This window comes from Scylla paramamosain, chromosome 24 (genome assembly GCF_035594125.1).
Source record: "Scylla paramamosain isolate STU-SP2022 chromosome 24, ASM3559412v1, whole genome shotgun sequence".
In the NCBI taxonomy this organism is placed as follows: domain Eukaryota; kingdom Metazoa; phylum Arthropoda; class Malacostraca; order Decapoda; family Portunidae; genus Scylla; species Scylla paramamosain.
In genome coordinates, this window is record NC_087174.1 from 635,001 (window position 1) to 657,500 (window position 22,500).

The 22,500-nt window shown below is 43.7% G+C and overlaps 1 long non-coding RNA gene across 1 annotated transcript in view; it reads right to left on the reverse strand.

The window, feature by feature from the left end:
• Positions 1-1,217: 1,217 nt before the first annotated feature.
• Positions 1,218-22,500, reverse strand: part of LOC135112552 (uncharacterized) — a 39,799-nt gene continuing 18,516 nt past the window's right edge. Inside the window, exon 3 of the long non-coding RNA XR_010274448.1 lies at positions 1,218-1,370. This is a non-coding gene — a long non-coding RNA (uncharacterized LOC135112552). The remainder of the gene's footprint in view (positions 1,371-22,500) is intronic.

Genomic DNA, 22,500 nt, shown 5'->3' on the forward strand with positions numbered 1-22,500 from the left:
GATATGTAGGTGGACGAAGTATTATAGTTCATTATTCCTTTTTATATATTTTTTTCTACGTCTACTGAGATCTTTAAGTGAGTCTTTAGGAGACCAATAAAACCAAGTAAGGCAATTTCACGTACATTACTTTTTCCATCTTCCATATGAAGTGAGGTATGTTTTGTTGTTGACCCTCATGTAAGTATCGATTCAAGTGACTTTAATTAAGGAAACTTACGGAGACCAGTTAATACAAGGATGGAAAATCTGACTCTCTAACAATAATTTTCACCTCCAACACGAACATAGTATAGACGAGCAAGCTTATATATATTTTTTTTTCAAAGTTTTCATCTGTTTATCCTTTTAATGAAATTTTAGGAGACAAAGATAATAAAGACAAGACATTTCTATATAAACTTGTAGACAGACCATTTTTTTATTTTCGTATATCTACTTTCACACGTTTTTCACTGCATTTAATTCATTCCAACGAAATCTTACATCAATACATGGAAGGAAGAGGTTAATTAGAGCAACAACAAACAGCACCGGGATGCCTTATGTAATTCTTCATCCATCTGCCGTCACTTGAATATTGAACACTCCTCATAGATGCATAGGGCGTTCCATTATCCAGTGAAAGGGGGACTCGAATAAGTAATGACTGGTATAACAGAGGCTGGAGGGCACGGCTAAAAATGAGAACGCAACGAGGCAGGAACTCTATCACTGAGGCGAGAACGCTTAAGCCACTCCATCACCACCTCGAGCACCAGAATGTGAATTACCGCCTCGTCACTCCAAAGACGTACAGATTGAAGTTATAGAATAGGAAACATGATATATGCGTTGTGGGAAGTTACCAAATTACTAATGATCCATGTATATTAATGTGACCTTGTAATGGACGAGACGAGTTAAGAGGATATGATACGATAAGATCAGATTCGAGACGAGAGAGAGAGAGAGAGAGAGAGAGAGAGAGAGAGAGAGAGAGAGAGAGAGAGAGAGAGAGAGAGAGAGAGAGAGAGAGAGAGAGAGAGAGAGAGAGAGAGAGAGAGAGAGAGAGAGAGAGAGAGAGAGAGAGAGAGAGAGAGAGAGAATCATGGACACAGAGATGATGTACAAAGAAAGACACACGAATATAGAAAATAAATAAATAAAACAGATAATTTAGTACCTTTAAAAACAACACGAGTGAAAAAAAACAAATAAATAAATAAATATACAAATAAAAGAAGATAAATGACGAAAACAACAAATATAAAAGAACTACCGAAGGAAAACAAAAAAACAAAAAAAAAAACGAAATAACTTACCACGCCCACGTTGAACGAAACCTTCCTCCACAGCAGCTCAGTAGCGTACATCAATCATCCCGGCACCTAAAGAGATAAATAATAAATAAATACCAGCCCCTAACCAAGGCCTATGTCCGGAAACGCTTCGCTCTCTCACCACGACTATTTTACTATTTTCAAATGCCACAGAGATGACTAGTCGGGTTATCAAGAGTGTTTCTCCTGTTAATAATGTAGAAATCTTGTTAATATGTCACTAGAACCGTACAACAACCCTTAAAAACCTGTGTAACTTCAACTACAGTCTTTTGAGATGTGGCGCAGTGTTTCAGAATATAAGTCTTAACTCACACTTCCTCGACGGACCATATGGCGCCTCCACCTCCAGCCTCTTTATCTACCGCGCCACCTGCATTCGTTTCCATCTCTCCCACGCCATCAATAAATCCACGCTATTAATATGCAACTCACAACCCACTTCATCAATTCCTTAAGTGTCGCCTAGAAAGTCCTCTCCTATTAATTTAATAAGTGATGTATGTATTATTTCCTTCTATGTTTAAAGATCTGGAGGCGTCAGTGTACCTGCAGAGATTGCTTCATTATTCAGGTGCGAGGGGCATGTGTGAAGGTCGAGAGGTGAGCCGCGGTTCTAGAGGCATCACGCTGGTTTTATCGCAGGTGTGTCCGCTAGTCATGATTTGCGGCTAAGCTTACAGGTATTCCGATCTGGCGAGTATCTCTCTCTCTCTCTCTCTCTCTCTCTCTCTCTCTCTCTCTCTCTCTCTCTCTCTCTCAATACACACACACATACACACACACACACACACACACACACACACACACACATTGATAGGCCTATCTCTCTCTCTCTCTCTCTCTCTCTCTCTCTCTCTCTCTCTCTCTCTCTCTCTCTCTCACTGTAAATTACAATGCTAAATATTTCATAAATTACATGTGACATCCCTTCATATTTTGTGTCAAAACAATTATTTCGTGAAGCATTCAGCTAAAAATATAGAAACTCTCTTTAAATTGGTTTTCAAAGTTAAAAAAACCGTTTCTCCAAATTCATCCGGTGTTTAGAGAGCAAATACTTGTTAAAAAAATAGATACGTTATGAATCTACTCTTAAAAAAAAAAAAACTTGTATTACTAACATCGGCAGAAGCTTCATGTTTCGATGGATATATTCATTAACTAGTCTTGCTGTTAAGGAGCAAGTCAACAAAATCTCTGCATTACTGGATTTCAGTATAACTATCATTTATTATTTCATCACATAATTTCAGCCGAATTAATAGCTTTACATCTAATTATTTATGGAACATGTGTGAGAGAAAAACTGTACTGAATAATTCATGGTATTTTTTTCGGCAGCCTTTGAGTACACACCTACGGGAATCACACGTATAAAATTCAAAATGATAACAACTTCACCTGCAACATCGTCACCCTTTACAATACGATCAGCTGAGTTGCGCACTGCATCACATCAGCTGAAGGGAAGGAGAGCAGCTTCGGATCGCGACTTGTGATCACCGTATGAGACGTTCTGAGACGCAATATCCAAACTTACTTTTTGAGTCACAATAGTAAAGAATCACTGAGCCTCCTGCCTGCTTATACCACTTAGTGCCTCCAGGACAGGATGTTCTGTGTATTTAGTTAAGTCTCCGTGATCTGGATATGGTGGACGTAAATTTAATGGTCCACCACTCCGTACAGTTTAGGAAGCCTTTATAATTGTCAAAATACTCCACTATCAAAACTGCTCGGTCTGTCTTTATTTGTGATTCAATAGCATTGTTGCATTGTAACTTAAGCAATTCAAAAAGGCCGCAAGGAGAAAAGTCTGCGGTGATATAAACTCAAGTTTGAGTTACTTCGGCTCACTGGTGGTATCTTCATTGCCACGGGTCAAACAACCCGCGGGACTTATTTTAGCAGTCTTTAACAATTCTCCTTGCTCGCATGTTCTCTGATCTACTACTATTGAAAGTTGCAAGGTTCTGTAAGAAGACTGTCAGCTGCTTAAAGGACACACATTGAGGGGGAACACAAAATACAGTGGTGAGAGCAGATCATTACTCGACTTGTAACAAAAGCGACCATGAGCGACACTCACTGGTGGAACGGACTACACTCAAAGGAAACTGAGGGGAATAAAAACGAAATGTGGAAAACGTGGAGCCTGAGAGCGGGTCGCGTTACAGCCGATGAGCACAACCTTTTTTCCTACTTACTCGTACATTGAGCCACCGACCGCCCCTTAATTGGAAGTTGTCCCATGAGCTACGGATAGGAGAGGAAAGGGAGGCGAAGTGTGCAGGGAAGCGTGGGCCGAAACGGGACCGTGTGCGGGAGGGAAAGGGAGGGGATGGGAGGGGAAGGGAGGGGAGGGAAGGGAAGGCCGATCCATAGGACTACGTCACGCGAGAGGAACTGTCAAAATATAAAATAAATGTTAGCTGCGGGTAGATTCCTTGTATGTTCAGCTGAGCGTATGGAGTTGAACGCCAGGGTGGAGAAAGGGAGGGAGGGAGGGACAGACAGAGATGGAAGGGCGGACGCACTGGGAGGGAGAGTTTGAAGGAGCTACTCGTATCTATATAGACGAAAGGTAAATAATAGATCGCGAAGTTATCAATGTAGGGTAAAGATGGAACCTAAAGACGTCTGTGCCTCAAATGTTTTCACCAATGACTTGTAAAGACTTGAAAAAAAAAATGCACGGATTCTCTCTCTCTCTCTCTCTCTCTCTCTCTCTCTCTCTCTCTCTCTCTCTCTCTCTCTCTCTCTCTCTCTCTCTCTCTCTAGAATGTATGTATGTATATCATAGATAAAACTTCTTCCAGAGGTTGTACGAGAAGGTTCGTAACAATTTATCATCTACTGTGACATCGTGAAGCTTGTGGCGCTTTGTCTTCTTCTTCAAAGAACTCTCTCTCTCTCTCTCTCTCTCTCTCTCTCTCTCTCTCTCTCTCTCTCTCTCTCTCTCTCTCTCTCTCTCTCTCTCTCTCTCTCTCTCTCTCTCTGTGTGTGTGTGTGTGTGTGTGTGTGTGTGTGTGTGTGTGTGTGTGTGTGTGTGTGTGTGTGTGTGTGCGTGGGTGCTTCCCTTGATCGGTGGTTCCGGAACAAGCAGATTAGCAAGGCATCTTGGAAGCTTTGTGTGGGTTGCTGCAATGGCGTTTTTTTTTTAAATTCATAAAAACGTTTTAGTTTCCAACGATAAACAAAACAGACAGGAGGAGATATCGTCTTTTCTTCCTGACATCTCTTACAGGATTTGTCTGCATCATTCATGTCGGTAACGGCAAACCAGTCGGAGTATATTTCACTCTTTAATATTCAATTGAACTGACCAAACGGTTACATGAATTGCGTATGTAATCTTAAAATGCCACGCGTCCGCACCCGATGCTTCACAGAAACTTTTAACACCAACGCTCTTTCTTTTCCTGCGAGAAGAAACAAACACATTTTTTATATCGGCAATAATTACAATTTTTTTTTCCTCCATGACGCCGCACTTTTATATGGGTGAGCTTCAGTGCGCTCTCAACCCTGATAAAAAAAAATATCATTAGCCACACCAGTCACATTTCACATGCACACATTCGCAGCCACACTACACACCACAAACATTATCAAACATCATCAACTTCGGCATAAAACAACCAAGCCTCACAAACGCAGCGGCGACAGAACCACCGCTACTCGCTTACTCTCCTTACCACAACGCCGAGAGAGAGAGAGAGAGAGAGAGAGAGAGAGAGAGAGAGAGAGAGAGAGAGAGACGGGTGGCTGCGGCGGTGAGGGTGGCAGTAGTGGCAGCGGCGGCGAGGGCAGGGTGGAAGGGACTATATCTAAACGTCAATATAGCTGGGTCGACAATTTAACTGGGCTTTGCGTGCCTTCGGGAGGAAGTAAAAATGGTGACAGGATCGCTTTGTATTGATGACTAAGCTGATAATGGTCCATTCAGCGTGATGGGATCCTGTGTACCTATTAATGGCAGGCCGCGCGTGCGTACACCCACACCCACCCACACCAAGAGAGAGAGAGAGAGAGAGAGAGAGAGAGAGAGAGAGAGAGAGAGAGAGAGAGAGAGAGAGAGAGAGAGAGAGAGAGAGAGAGACATACGGAAGCTAGTAAGATTTTAAAACCTCAACCTTAATTCTTCTCTCTCTCTCTCTCTCTCTCTCTCTCTCTCTCTCTCTCTCTCTCTCTCTTTCAAAAATAAAAAAAAATAAAAAAAAAGAGAAGCAAAAAAATACAGTAATCCGTCTCGACTTTCCATACAGACAACACTGTTCATATTTGCTTAAAAAAATGGCCAACAAACGGAGCAGAAACGGAACGCAGGTACGACACAACGGGGCAAAAAAATAACGCCAATATGTGTTCGCCTACATTTTCTCTCGTTCCGGACATTTTTTTTCTGGGGAGAGTTAACATGGCAGGGGAAAAATGACAGCAGGCAACAAGCAGCGACCAAATGTATGAGGCTAAAATAATGCTATGGATAATTTAAGTGATACTAGGTATGGTGGAACAGACAGACAGGAGGAGGAGGAGGAGGAGGAGGAATACAAAGGAATACAAAGGAAAGAACAGACAGCAACAGCCCTACTGGGCCTAACGAGGCTGTCTGTGTGTCTATTCTACCACTACCACTACAGATTCTAAGAGTTAGAGGATGGAGGACACTAGAGATCAAGGAAGGAAAAACAGGAGAGTATAGGGAGGAGGAAAGGCTAAGATGTGATAGGAAAGGATGAAAGAGAAATTATACTATTCACTACACTAACTAACTAAAAAAAACATTTTATGTAGGCGCAAAGTACGTTATATGAGGAGGAGGAGGAGGAGGAGGAGGAGGAGGAGGATTGAGAATGAAAAGTCTTGATTGGGATAGTAGAGGAAATAGAAGGGGGGAGAGAGAGAGAGAGAGAGAGAGAGAGAGAGAGAGAGAGAGAGAGAGAGAGAGAGAGAGAGAGAGAGAGAGAGAGAGAGAGAGAGAGAGAGAGAGAGAGAGAGAGAGAGAGAGAGAGAGAGAGAGAGAGAGAGAGAGAGAGAGAGAGAGAGAGAGAGAGAGAATGCTGCATGAGAGCACTGAGAGGAAAGGATTGTTGTTAGCTTGGAGGGAATACGTGGAGCGGAAAGAGGCAGAATTCATCCAAAGAAAAAAGAACAAAAGAATGGAAGAAAAATAAGGAATTACAATGCAACGTTCTCTCTAAAATAAATAAATAAATAAATAAATAAATAAATAAATAAGTAAACAAAATATACAATGTTATTACTGCAATGGAGAAGTGAAGAGGATTTAGAATAATAAAAGCACAATGGCTAAACCAGATGCCATTTGATAAACTCAGCGGGCAGTAACTGGGGAAATAAAGGTAAACTGCACCACTGGATTAAAGAAACACTATTGGCACAACATCGTGTTTTGATAAAAAAAAAAAATACCAAGGGAAAAAAAAAAAAAAAAACCTCGTCGGCTAATTAACAAATCAAAAACATGAAAAAGAAGGTAGAAATGCAAACATAAATGAAAACACACCAAGCCAAGGACATGAAATATGCGAATAATACATTTTTATCACACTGAAAAACGGACGTGCATTCACACTTTTTTGGACAAGCGTGAAGAGTATGACTTTATTCTGTTCCTCCCCCTTCCCGCTAAACAAATTTGCATATTTTGGACCTGTTCCACTTGCTCCATGGCAAGGCGTGGGAGCGTGCGCGGCGGCTACAGGTGGCCGGCCATTGTGGCGGCGTGGGAGGCGCGAAGAACAAACTGAGGTCATTTCCTTCAGTAGTACTAACGATCGTTGATGCGATTAGTTAAGAATAGTTACCTAGATCACCTAAGGAACGCTGAATTGATTACCTACTGTAGTATACGGATCGCTGAGTTAATTACCTGAAGCACGACTCTCAAAGATCCTTAAATTGATTACATAATGTACAAAGAATCGTTAACTTCATTACTTTTCGCGCAAACAAGGATAATTGATTTAATAACCTGACGCACAACGGAGGATTGCTAACTTAATTACCTCGTGAACAACTAAGGATAGTCAACGTGATTACCTAACACATAAATCTAAAAATCCTCTTTAGAGACGAAAAAAATAAATAAATAAAAAATAAAAAAATACATAAATAAATAAAATAAATAAAAAAATAAAAGAGAAATATCTTGGTGGTCATTATGATGAAGAATATGGCAGCTGTCCACCTGTTTTGTGGCAACATATTAAAGCAGGAACCACTTCTATCACCACCTTGTATTTTCTGGAAGATATACTACGTAGGTGGAGAGGCGCTTCGTCTTGACCAGCGCGGCTCACCGTCACCAGCAGCGCCGCGCCGGACCTTGAGGGCAGGGTGTTGAATTTGCCTATATAAAAAGAACACAAAGGAAGACCAAACTCCAGATCTTTTGGGCTTTATGGGGCTGTCTGTGGGGACTATCCTATCTTGGAAAGTGAGGGAAATAGGAAAGCAAAGACTAAGTAAGACTCCTCACCCACCGCTCCCTCCATTACAGGATAGAGAGTAATTAGCTGATTGAAGAGGTTAGCTTCTTTTTGAGGAGGAAGAGGAAGAGGAAGAAGAGGAAGAGGAAGAGGAGGATGAGGAGGAGGATGAGGAGGAGGAGATGAAGAAGTGGGTGAGGAGGAGGAGAATAATTCCTCTAGTTTAACAAGTTTTCATGTTGCGGAAATTAAAAGGGAAGGCACATTTCGCCACTTTGCATACGATAACACCTGATGAATAATGAAATTTAAATAATATCAGAGGGCATCTGGCGGACGAGCACTACAAACACACACACACACACACACACACACACACACACACACACACACACACACACACACACACACACAATAGCTTCTAATAATAACTTCTCAACAAGTCACCTATAAATACCTTGCCAACCCACGCTCCTCAGCATCCACTTACACACACACACACACACACACACACACACACACACACACACACATAACCAAATTTCGACGTGCTTCTTCCATACCTGACTGTCTTGTAACGCCCATGAGGACAATTTTCTAACTCCGGCCAGTGCAGTACTCTGAACCTCTTCTTTCCTAGAATTCTCTCTTACATTTTTCAACTGGCACTCTTCATTCAATTCTCAACGTTTTTTTTTCTTTCATTTTCCATTTCCGCTTGAGCTCACCCACGCGTTCTGTTCTACACAAGCTCACCAAGAGAGGGAAGAAGGAGACAGAAAAAAAAAGACGAATACAGCGCCACAAACAACGATGCGAGAGACACGTTATCACCAAGCCATCACATTTTCCTTCCGTAGAGCGATGTTCCGTTCTTCCAAGAGGCTGCACCAAATCATAAACCCGCATCTTTATCTTTCGTTCCCTCTGCCTTTACTCCTTCCCTTCTAGCGGCGGCGGCGGCGGCGGAGGAGGAGGAGGCAGAGGCGCTCCAGCAAGGCCCGCTGAGTAATGCATGTTGTGACCCAGAGTAATTCCTATTGTGATGGAGAGAATGCGCCGTGACGGGATAAAAGGAGAGAAAAAGACGACGACCCGTTTCTGCGTTCTCAATACACTTCCCGATGGAACACGAGGACGCCATATCCAGAGGGAGTGAGTCGCACAGCCATTACCCATTTCTTCTTCATTCCATATAGACGCAGAAAGCCTCGGCTCCTCTCCAGATATGTCAATACAAAAGACTGTAATGTTCATTGATTTCCTTCGTATATATGTTCTCTGCTGTCTTCTTCTCGTGAAAGAAAACGTATTTGGGAGGCAGAAAAAAAATAAGCAAGAGAGAGAGAGAGAGAGAGAGAGAGAGAGAGAGAGAGAGAGAGAGAGAGAGAGAGAGAGAGAGAGAGAGAGAGAGAGAGAGAGAGAGAGAGAGAGAGAGAGAGAGAGAGAGAGAGAGAGAGAGAGAGAGAGAGAGAAATGTGTGGGCAGGTGGAGGAAAAGGAAACATTACTAAAAGTTATTAAATGAAGCAGGAAACAAGGGAAGAGAGAAAGGAAATCGTAGAGGGGAGGAGTAGGGGGAATGGCACGGTAAAGGAGAGGGCTAAGGATAAGATGCCACGAGGAAAGTGAGGGGAAAACTGGAGACAAGGACGTACATTTTGGAGGAATACCTGAGGGAAAAAAATTAAAGTGAATGGAAAGACGAAGGGGAAGACACGGAAGCATTACATCAGAGGGAGTGAAGAAAAAGGAGGTAGAGGAGAGGGAAGGAGAGCGAGTAAAAGGGAGAAAGGACAAGGGTGAAGGGAAGAATAACTTTTAACTAGAGGGAAAGGAGAAAGAAGGGAGAAAAATTACGAGGAGAAGACGACCTTGATTTGAGAAGTAATGACATGGGCGGGTAGACGGATGAAGAACATAAACATGGAAGTCAAAGAGGCGAAGATTGACACTTATAGCAGCCGAGTGCAGAGGACGATCGGTGAATGTGAGGTGACGAACACATAGATAACCACTACACGCCCTGAATGACAGTGAAGGACACAGCACAAAAAAGGCGTGTCACTCCCTCTGTAATCACGCGAGGATCATCACATCAAAGGCTGCTCAATGGGTAACCTTTAGTTGTACCCAAAATTTTCAAATCGATCCGTTCAGAAGTAACAAAGATGGATGAATTGTACATAATTACGATAAATGCCTGGCTATTCCTTGATACACATCGCATGTTAAGAATATACAACTTACTTTAGACTTCTCAAGAAATATTATGCTCTTTTTTTATTTTCGTTCTTTTGTAAAACGTACGGATACTGTTTTTTTTTTATGTAGGAAGGATACTGGCCAAGGGCAACAAAAATCTAATAAAAAAAAAAATGCCCACTGAAACTGCTTTTCTTCTTTTCCTTCAGAGTTACTCTCATCCCGGACACAGAGGCAGTTACAGTTGTCAGAAACAATGACGTCACACGATGACATTTTCAGCTACAACTAAACAAGACCAAGACAATAAGAGCCACGAGATCCCAACGCGCGACTGGTCATCGTTGCAACTCTCCAATAACGTTCTCTCACTAGTGACTCTTAATACGAACAATCCCAAGTCACATACCCTCAGTAACTTAAAGTGTCTAAATTAATACATTCCCTCAATCATCCAGAAGTAAATACCAAGCCAAAAATGTGTTTTAATAGCATATTTACAACACCATTCTAATGAAACACCGTTGACTTTTACTTAGTACTGAATCAAGCGAACACTGAATGACATACACTCGCTACAACTCAGAACACCACAGGTACCAAAGCTACTCCCTTCGTACCAAAAACGGCAGAATTATTCCTCCCATTTGAAAGTGGCGGATATGGAAATTGTGTGTCGGGGGAGGGGAGTCAGCAGAGATTGGGTGCGTGCGAGGCCGTGGGAGAGCAGGAGTGCAAGAAGTTCACTCGGTACACGTTGAGGGGTGAATGCATCCGGAATGTGTGTTTCTCCCCGCAAATAGTCTCAACATGACGAGACGGCGAGTGGCGGGACACGAGACATGCTTAGGGCAGACTGAGCGATGAAGCGAAGGGAAAAAGTATGATTCACAGTGTTCTTATATCGACTGCCGCGTACATGCCTGACTCTGACTCTGACCCCCCCCACCCCTTCTCTCTCTCTCTCTCTCTCTCTCTCTCTCTCTCTCTCTCTCATAAATGTACCACAGCCAAACAGCCAGGAAAACAACATAGCGGAAAGGTAAGTCAAGATAAGAGAGACAACAGCAACGAAAAGAATTAAAAACTGTGCAGGGCGAGGGGGAGGAGGGAGGCACGAGGCAGGGAAGGAGAGCGACGGTTCAGCGACCACATCAAAAGCTAATGGAGTCGGGAGGTGACCAGAAACGAGGTCATACCGCCGCGGGAGATGGATCAGATGAGGCCTCCATCTCCCTCACGAGGCAGCGTCATCCACACACTCCCTCGCTCATTTTTATTCTCATGAGGCCATTTTCAGCAGCGAGGGGACGGACGGGGCTGGCCAGGAGAGGGGAGACATTTCTACTTACGTTCGTGAATAACCAACCCGCCATTTTCCTTTCCGACTTGACTTTATGTACTTCGAGGCCGCGGCAGTGCTGGCTGGGGATTCTTGATGGTATACTGACGCTACGAGAGTCTTCCAGATAACGAACTAATCCTTTTCTAAAACTCTTCCGGAATAATCAGGTTCTCAGTCCTCCTTTCTGTGGTGGTACGGCGAGGCGCAGACCTTTCCCATATAAAGCAAATTTGTATATATATATGAGACTTCTCTACCGTCCGCTTCCTTAATATCGGTCATGGAATATATAACAGGAGGTATTTTTTCAATATCTCTTTTCTACAAAGGTTCATGTCTTCATCCTGCCGGCACAGGTGATCGACATACGCAGTTCATTGCAGTCAATCGTTCAAGCGAAGCAGACACGCTTTATTCCTCGCTAAGTGGCCAGACAAAGCAATCAAGACCGCCGAGATACTCATACAGCAGAAACTAATACTCCGTGATATTTCTCTCTCTCTCTCTCTCTCTCTCTCTCTCTCTCTCTCTCTCTCTCTCTCTCTCTCTCTCTCTCTCTCTCTCTCTGCCCAGCATGGATGGCGTCGGCCGCACGCTGGTCATCTTATTAGGCTCGGCAACTCGGGTCTAGGAGGATCTTTAATAACACTCACATTCCCAGGAATCCGCAAGTCATCTGGATGCTGCAGCTGCAGGATTGAGCCGCGGGCCGGGCGGAGAGAGTGAGCGGCGCTGGAATATTGATGGAGCGAGGAGCGTGAGTCTGCTGAGACCAATTTTGCCGTGTTTGTTGGGGCTGTGGCAGAAATTTTTGATGATTTACTCCGAGGTTTTGTCCGTGTGTTTGTGTGCGTTCTTACAGCAGCGACACTGGACGCCGGCAGCATTGCGGCACTAGGCAGCCTGGGGCGCTGCTGCTTGTGTTTTTTGCGGTTATTCCTGGGCTCCACTACATCACGAAACCCCGCGTGCGTGCCGCCTTAAGGCACGGCAAGAAGCACATTAAAGTAAAATATCTTGGAACTATTAAATATGAATGTCCATGGACGGTTGCCAAGGATCATACAAGCTAACGTTCCTACATATATATATATATATATATATATATATATATATATATATATATATATATATATATATATATATATATATATATATATATATATATATATATATATATATATATATATATATATATATATATATATATATATATATATATATATACACAGACGTATGTATGTATGCATTCAATGGAGCACTCGTTCAATACAGAAGGGACGCTATTCACATTTCTTATACCTGCCTCTGGCTCTGTCTTCCCTCCCTCTCCCTCCTTCCATTTCCTCCGGCCCATTTATCTGCTCCTCTGGCCCAATACCTTACCCTCTGTGCCGTCATCTCCGCCCCTACTCGCCTGGAAGAAGAGCTGATGTGGGAACTCTCCGTCTTTCAGCTGCCTGTCTACCGATGCTTTCCTCCCCTCGTCTGTCTTCCCCCTCGGCCTCGTGCTAACCATTATGATATTCCCTCACCCGTGAACACTCATCCTCCCTGTTTTAACATGTCCTTTCAATCATCCCCTTTTATATCTAGCCGTACCAATCAAGCCAGAACATTTATGTCCCTGTCTTCATTTTCACAGTTTTTCGTTACATTCTGCCATTATCGTCTCTCCGTCTGGAAATCCCCCGCTCCCTTCCCGCTCCCCCACGTCAACAAGCCCGGCTGAGTACATCATTGCCGGATGAAGCCCCCGGATTGTTCTCCCTCCCAGCACCGCAGCCACAAAATTGTCGGCTTACACAGGAGCCGCTCTCGGGCGCCCGCAGAGCTTACCAAACAAACTCGGGGCTTGAGGGCTTCTCGGCGCGACACAGCAACTCCTGAGGAAAGATTCACGGCACCCTCGAGTCGGGCTTCAGTTCAGTGATTCATGGTCAGTGATTCTCGGTGACTCAGCGTGATGTTCCTTGGCTCCCTCTCCCATTCCTCTTGGCACAGGCCTCCTCCGCTCATCAGGGTCACCCATCTCTACCATTGCCTTCCCCTTCCTCCCTCCGCCTCATTCCCTTCTTCCCGTTATCTTGCTTTCTCTGCTCCATTCCTTTCTTCTCCTTATCTTTTTCTCTTTCTGTTTCATTTCGTCTTTCCATTTTTTTTCCGTTTTCCCCTCTCTGCTTCACTCTGTCCCATTCTTTTTCCGAGCTTTTCTTCTCTCATTTCCATCCCTTCTTACCTCTCTCGTTCCACTCTCCTTTCTCTTCCCTTTCCACCCCATTCCTTTCCCCTTCCTCTCTCCGCTCCTCTCTCATCCGCTGCTCGTGTACATGTTGTGTTTGCAGGCAAATACGAGGGCGATTCCTCCCACCGCAAACATCGGGGGTCACGAGGGTCAACTTATTAGAATGAGGGATGATTGTTGCTTTATCGGTTTCCTGGGGACGGTAGGACGGCCAAAGATAGACATGGAAAATGGTAAGATTGAAAACCTGACAGACACACAAACAGATAAACAAACAGACGAAAAAACACACACAATATTCTCCTTTCATAGTTTGTTTCTTCCACACTTGCTCGGAACACAAGAACAAAATCGACCTTTTCTAATTTCTCTTCTTCACGCAAGGACAACTCTCTCTCTCTCTCTCTTTCTCCGTGCCACGAGAGCGTGATCTGCGCACACACGAGAACAAGAACTTCCGAGAAATTTGTTGCTACACATATTACACGAGGGATTTCCGATGCGTTTTCTCATTCAGCGCCGCCAACAGTGAACGCATCAGGTAAGGTTAAGGATTCTCAGACCCACTAATTAAACGCCAGACAAGTGTTCCGTCACCCGCAAAACCAAGGCAAATAATATCTGTATTGATCGAGGGCCTTAAAGATTGAGGTTTGCCGTAATTTGTTGCGTGAGATGCTGTACCGCGGCACTAAATGTTTGTGTTTATCGTGTTCTCTAATGAAGGAGAATACTTGATATCGTTCAGGGTATTGAGATGTTCCTTCCTGTGAGTACACTTACCCCATCTGTCTGTCTGTCTGTCTGTCTGTCTGTCTCTCTGGCGCAGTCTCTGTCTCTCTTAAATAAATACACATTTACACATTTTCACTCCGATCACCGTTATCACACACACACACACACACACACACACACACACACACACACACACATACACGCAAACACACATAAACATAATGACCCATCGCATTAAAAAAAAAAAAAAAAGACAAAAGAGAAAACGGGGAAGAGCTAAGGTGTCCGTTTCCTTCAAGACCAAACCAGAACACACACACACACACACACACACACACACACACACACACACACACACACACACACACACACACACGTAACCCTGGCGAATAGGGAAAGTAATATCGAGAATCACAGCGGCGAGAGTACTTCACACACTTCACGCGCAGCTTTCTGAAATTTCTCTCTTAAAGTTGGTCTCACTTCCAACTTTAAATATTTACTTACTGAACTGAACGGAGAGAGAGAGAGAGAGAGAGAGAGAGAGAGAGAGAGAGAGAGAGAGAGAGAGAGAGAGAGAGAGAGAGAGAGAGAGAGAGAGAGAGAGAGAGAGAGAGAGAGAGAGAGTACTTTTTTTGGAGAGGGAGCGTGAGGGAGGGCAGGGAATTGTAGTGAGATGGATAGCAGAGATAGAAAGAGAGAAAAATACTAAGAAAAAAGGAGAGATGCACGTGTGTGTGTGTGTGTGTGTGTGTGTGTGTGTGTGTGTGTGTGTGTGTGTGTGTGTGTGTGTGTGTGTGTGTGTGTGTGTGTGTGTGTGTGTGTGTGTGCAAAAAGTACGTGTCAAGGATCATAAGGTCCGTAATAATCAGAGTACAGAGGAGAATAAGGAAGAGTGACGAGGGAGGGAGATAAGGACAGAGTAACGAGAAGGAAGGGAAAAAAGGAGGGAAATATAGGAGAAATAAAGCGGCGGCGGAGGTGGAAAGGGGAAAAAAGGAGTAAGTTAAGGGAAAGTTGAGGAGTTAAATGCTGATGAGGGAGTGATGAGCATAAAAAGGTAAGAGAGAGGTAAAGTGAGAGGAGGAGGCGAAGAACACTCTAGGGAGGGATGACATGTAAAGTGAAGTGGACGCTGAGGAAGGAAGAGAGATGAGAAGGGAAATGATAGGTTTGGGGTAAAGATGGGGTATTGTATAGGTCAGGAACAGCAGGGTGGGTGAGGGGTAAGAGGCCTAATAGGGGAAGACAGGCGAAGGTCTTAGTCAGCCGTGTGTCCACCCAAGCTGCCGCGAGAGGGTGAGGACCGGAGCACGACGAGGCAGAGAAAAAACATTGAAAGAGATAAGTGCTTTTAAATCAAAATCCTCTTCGTCTACCTTCATTTTCTATTCTCTTTTGTTTTTCTGTTTTTCTCTGCATTTTCTTCCTCCTTCTTTCGTTACTTTCTCTTATAAATCTTCCTGTTACTTATATCCACACACACACACACACACACACACACACACACACACACACACACACACCTATATAATCACTTCTAAGTGGAGAAGAAGCCTTACCGAGTTGGTGTGTCACTGAAGTCTAACAAAAACATATCAAGTGCCTCAATGAAGTTTGAGAACCAATGCTCTTAATTCCACCAATTAACTCAAGATTTCAGTTTAGTTTAAGACAACGACGTTAGAGGAGGAGGAGGAAGAGGAGGAGCAGGATGAGGAGGAAAGCAGTGATAATAAAGGTAAAGACGATGACAACCACATCAGGAGGCAGGAGGACACAAAGGAGGCGGCGAGGGAGGCGATGAAAAGAGGCAACACAGGGAGACAAGTTGCACATTCGCACCACAAGGAAGGGACGAGAAAATGTCCTCTATAATGCCCCTCCCTTTTTCATTTCTTGGGTCCAATATTTCACTCTCTTTTTCCCTGTCTCCATCCCTCATTTCACTCCTCACTAACCCTCACTTCCCTCCCATCACTCCTACAAGTATCGCCCTCAACCACTCTCATCCACCCTTTCCTTTTCTACTACCACCACCACCACCACCACCACCACCACAACCCCTTCACTGCAAGACACACCATCATCACCATTAATATTTTCACTACAACACCATATACTTTTTCTATTGCTACGTAAGTTCTCTCCGTCACAAACATTATCCTCACCACTACAACCCTCGCTGAGAGAGAGAGAGAGAGAGAGAGAGAGAGAGAGAGAGAGAGAGAGAGAGAGAGAGAGAGAGAGAGAGAGAGAGAGAGAGAGAGAGAGAGAGAGAGAGAGAGAGAGAGAGAGAGAGAGAGAGTGTGTGTAGTGAACGCGTAAAAATGTGTAATACAACTACGAAAACGTTTCTTCCTAAGTCAGTCGCGGTAAGAAATATTTCCGCAAAGGAGATTAGTGAACGAAGCTGGTGGGTACATACATTTCTCCACTTCCCTCCCGTCCGTTGCGCCGCCGAGGAGAAAGCAGAGCAAGATAAGACGAAAATTATGAATTACCGGGAGAGCAAACCCCGCGTCTTGCCGGAGTACAGGAGATAAAAGGCATCGAGGAAGAAAGTGTTTACGTAGAGCGTTATGTCATGCTAAGTAAAATAAGTTACATTTCTTTGCCATATTTAGATTGTTAGCTTTACAACGCAGCGACATCATACATAGGTTCACAATTAAGGCATTAACTGTCTCCTACCATTATGAACAATACAATTCAAGGAACACTGTATACTCGCAATGAACACTCGTATACTGTTCAAGGGTCTCGGTCATAGAGAGGAAATACTTCATTCCCTCACTGTACATAAGATAAAAGCCAGTCATGTTCATCACTACCTATGTAAAATATTTTCTTCCATGCTATTTGAATGCATTAATCATTAGTACAAGTCCACAACAAAAAAAAAAATAAATAAATAAAAAAATAAAAGGACATGATGAAGCACCTGCTCCCACCGTGTTCGTGTGCTGCTCACTGTTTTCCCATATCATAAGAGACGATATTTCACCCCGGAACACTACGCTACATCTCACATCATAACTGGACCTTACAGTGCTCCATCGCATTGAGCACAAAGAGCGCAACACTGGCACCGTAAAGCCAGAGTCAAGGACAGTTAGTTCTGGGTGTTCACTTGTATAAGCCACCCTTTCTGCCCCTCCCCCCACCCCGCTCCACCCCCTCCACCCATTCAAATCCCGGCACGTGGCAGGCAGTGAGAGGCAGCCTCCACCTTTCGGTCCAGCTGACACCACAACTAGTGTGAACACTCGTGCAGTGGCTGGGTATGGAGGAACTGTGATATATTTCGTGTTGCATCTTGTATGTATGTATGAAATAATAATAATAATAATAATAATAATAATAATAATAATAATAATAATAATAATAATAATAATAATAATAACAATAATAATAATAATAATAACAACAATAACAGCTTTATTGGAGAAAGTGCTGCCAAGCGCCCAAAAATATACATGATTTGCTAATGTCCACTGACAGACTCGTGCACCAGAGGGAATGTTGGTGTGAGTGGCTCATTGGTGCGGTCAGCAGTTCTGGGAGTTTTATGACGGCGGAGGGTTTACTGGGGTTTGTGGGTTTGTGGTCAGAATAAGGATATGTACTATGAGAGGGATTGGACTGCATTTGTATCTGTCTGTCGTGGCTCTGAATGGGGTGGGGAGGTTCACATGTCTGGTGGGGCTGGGAACAGGACGGGCTGGAGGCAGGTTTTTATGTCTCTGAGAATTTAAAAGGTTGAGACCAAAATTTTCCAAGGCAGTGTTATAGATGTCCTTGAGAGGGCGAGAGCGAAGGTCAGGAAGGCTTGTTCATAGCATGTGTAGTCTGAGTCTAAGGTTATTTTGACTGCTCTTTTCTAGACTCTGGAAAGACTGTGTGTGTGTGTTGGTTAATGATGGAGACAAGGCAGCGGAGGCAGGGGTTAGTTTTGGTCAAATAAGGACTGGGGATTTGAGGCGTTTCAACAGAAACAAACAGCACTCGAATGCAGCAGAGCTAATGAACGCACTGACGTGGGGCTTCCAGGAGAGTTAGCTGTCAAGGGTGACTCCCTCAAGTTTAACTGTATTGACCCCACGAGGGGCGTGGAGACCAAGGGAGCTGGGAGCTGGCGTTGGTCGCACTTAGTTTTGTGCACATGACACCGTTTTAGTGGATACGTGTGTACTGTAACAACTTTCTCCAGTCCAGTAAAATAGATTAACAAGTACAGTTCAGTGTGGAGTGAGGTCTGGCTCGGCAGTGTTGAAACTGGATGCAATGGCGTAGCCTGAAGTGTGCGTGAGGCGTTAAGCAGGTCCTATTTGCCGATGGTGCGCAGTGTGTGCAGGCAAGTGTAAGAAGCAAGTGTGTGTGTATATGTGTGTGTGTGTGTGTATATATATATATATATATATATATATATATATATATATATATATATATATATATATATATATATATATATATATATATATATATATATATATATATATCCACTTTTATGATCAAATAAAACCGTAAAATTTTCAGCATATGAAATTTCACTCAGATATTCCGTGAAAGCAATAAGTTGGTTTTCCACACTTCACATTTGCCAGACTGTATAAAAGCGCTTCCGTGCATCACAGGCTGCTATTAATTTCAAAGCACTCGCCCACACTCCCCATAAAATTCACATTTGCCCATAAAAACGCATAATATCCATAATTGGCAAAAATCTTTCTGGCTAACAGTTCTTCCCCAACTGCACATTACAAACCCTTACTTCCACAACCTGCAGCCGTGAGGCGCCCTCCTCATCCACTCATCACCTATTACAGCTTAACACTAAGAGCAACCAGTCTGTCTCCTGTCAATCATATGTCTGCAGAGGTCTTCCTCCCATGCATAGCCACGCGCCGCCGCCTCTCATCAGCCACGCAGAGGCACCACATTATTATAATCTCTCAGGTCTTCGGACGCGCCTCTTCTCATCCGCCTTCCTTGATATTTTATGGAACATTTCACGACAATGCCTTCGCTGCCTTTTGTTTGTCCAAGAATTTGTCTTACAGCTGCAAAATCTAGGATCTCAGAGAGAGAGAGAGAGAGAGAGAGAGAGAGAGAGAGAGAGAGAGAGAGAGAGAGAGAGAGAGAGAGAGAGAGAGAGAGAGAGAGAGAGAGAGAGAGAGAGAGAGAGTAAACAAGGACGCGGCTTAAGCAGTATGAAGTATTTTGTCCAAGACTAAAAGGAGGAGGGACGGAATAGAGAAGTAGCCCGGAGAGACAACGATAATAGAAGGAAAACACAGACGCAGCGCAAGGCGGCGGCTGCACCAAAACAAAGGAAGAAAAGAAAGCTCGCAAACATGTCTCGGCGATGCGCTTTTCAGCCTCAAGACAAACAAAACACCGCCAAGCGCACGGCGAAACGGCAAAGGGTAACGAGAACTGGTTTTCGCTTCTCCTAAAAGGTACGACGATTGGATTTTGCGAGAGAGAGAGAGAGAGAGAGAGAGAGAGAGAGAGAGAGAGAGAGAGAGAGAGAGAGAGAGAGAGAGAGAGATTACGACATAGGATGGAGAGGAGCAATGAAGACGCCTCCGCAATCCACAACTTGCAATCGTAAATACATGTCCCTCAGTTTATCCTTTGACTCAGAGGAAACAGGAGGAAAGAAAATAGCGGCTGGGAGGAAAAAGAGGCGGGAAGAATAACCTCTAATAATCGTGAGGATGAAGAGGAGGAGGACAGAGAGGAGGATCGCATGAGGAAGAGACCGGGGCAGGTTGGGGAAGGGGCCTGGAGAGGTGGCGCCCTTCAGGAATCTATGCTCTGCTTCACGCTCCGCCGGGCGGCTAGAAAGCGACAGTCGGGATGTGAAATCACAACACAATGCGAGCCGAGGGTGGCGTGAGCGGCGCCCGACTCACCTCTGATGAAAAATACAGCCAGGTGACGCCCGCTATCCCTCTCTGTCTCTTTCCTATGCACCTTTTTACTTGCCTTTCTCCGCGTCCAATATTCCTCCTTCCCATTACTGTCCTCTCTCTCTCTCTCTCTCTCTCTCTCTCTCTCTCTCTCTCTCTGCAAAACTGCCACTTTTCACTATAAAAATTGTTTCCAGACCGTCGTTTCAATAGGTGCCAAATTTTCTTCCTATTCCCTCCTTTCTTCTTCATTTTACATCCTATCTATTGCTTATTATTGTCTTTCCTAAGCCTCCTCTACCTCGTTTTCTTCTTCACAGTTTTCGGTGCGATTTCTTTTGAATCTTTTCCCTTTCTTGCTTTTGTCCGTTGTGTCCAAGTTTCCTCGTGGTTCATTGTATTTTCTTATAATTTTTTCCCCTTCTGTTCTGTTTTCCTTTTCATCGGGTTTGTTTATTGACCGGTATCCTTCTCCACCGCACCCCCCCTCTCTCTCTCTCTCTCTCTCTCTCTCTCTCTCTCTCTTACTCCTTCGCTCACTACATTCGCTTTCCGATTTTTACCACTTAGCTTGTTTCCCTTCTCTCTTCCTCATCTTTTCTCCTCGCTCAGTTACCTTCTTCCTTACCTCTCATGTTTTTTTTTTCTGACTCGTTTTTCTTCTTTCTTTCTTTCCAATTCATTTAAACGTGAAACTCTCGACTCTGGCAGACACTCAGACGCTCAGACAGTCTTTCTATTTGATATACTGTATCTTTAATTGTTATTCCTTACACCACTACTTCTCACCTTCTTATCCTGTTCATTAATTTCCTTCCACCTTTCTTGTTTTGTTTACTCGTCTCTCTCGCTCTCTCTCTCTCTCTCTCTCTCTCTCTCTCTCTCTCTCTCTCTCTCTCTCTCTCTCTCTCTTTCTCCATGATTTTGTTGTTATTGCTGTTTTATGTTTGTTTGTTTGTTTGTGGGGTTACTGCGCTTATATTTGCTCTTACTGTGAATGTCATAATGGTAGTGGTGGTGGTGGTGGTGGTGGCAATGATGATGACAGCGGAGGCGGATGCGGTGGTGATGGCTGTGATGGTTTGGGTAATGGGAGCGGCCGTAATAGTGATGATGGTGCGGGTAATGGTATATTGGTGGTGATGGTGAAGGCGACAGCTTTAGTGGCAGCAGCGGTGGTGGTGGTGGTGGTGGTGGTGGTGGTGGTGGCGGCGGCTGGCGATCAAATGTCTCACTTCTAATTAGAGATAAATGGTGAGGGAAGCACAGATCTTTTCCATTATCTCTCCTAATTGCATCATTACTTCACTTAGGTCTCCATCAATTCGCCCATTTCCACCACTGTTCCCATCACCAATGCACACTTTTCCCTCCTCCCATTCCCTTCTTTTCCCCGCAGAGGAGGGAGAGGAGAGACGAAGAGGATAAAGAGAAGGAAGGCCAGATCACATGAGGAAAGAAGACAAGTAAAAAAAAAAACTGTACAGAAGGGAAGAACTGAATGGGAGGAAAAGACAAGAAAACATGAAAAAAGAAAAGGAAAGAAGAAGAATTAAAATAGATAATAGGAACAGTCAACAGAAGAGAAGAAAACTACCACAACAACAACAACAACAACAACAACAACAACAACAACAACAACAACTACTACTACTACTACTACTGCTACTATACCACCACCACCACCACCACCAGAACTATTACCTCAACAGCTAAACAACAACAACAACAACAACAACAAGCTGGGCTCCATAATAATAATAATAACAACAAAGATAAATAACTAAAAAACTCATTAAAGGTGAATTATGAGTGACACGTGTACCAAAAAAGAAAAAAAAAGTCCCGCTGCCTCATTAAAAAAGTGACTACCTAATCTTTCATTAAAGGCAAATATAGAGTGACAGGTGTGCGAAAATCTCATAAAGTGTAAATAACTAATCTCACTTTATTCCCAGCAAACATAATGAGTTCAGGCGAGCACGGGTCATTGTTATTTAGGGGGCCGCTATGGATACCCGTCCGCGCGCTCGAGTGAGTGTGTGTTTCTAGTTTTTTCCTTTTATTGATTTTTTTGTGTGATGCTTGTGGTCTGTTTTTTATCCTTTTCTGTTTTTTTTTTTTAATTTTTCCATTTGTTTGATGTTGAATTCTCAGCTCTTACATTCTCCGGTTTGAACTTTTACTCTTGTCGATGTATTTTGTAGCATTTTTCATAGTTTTCTTGAGTTTTGATGCTTGTTTTACGCCAGCTGAAGTGTAGAAATGGA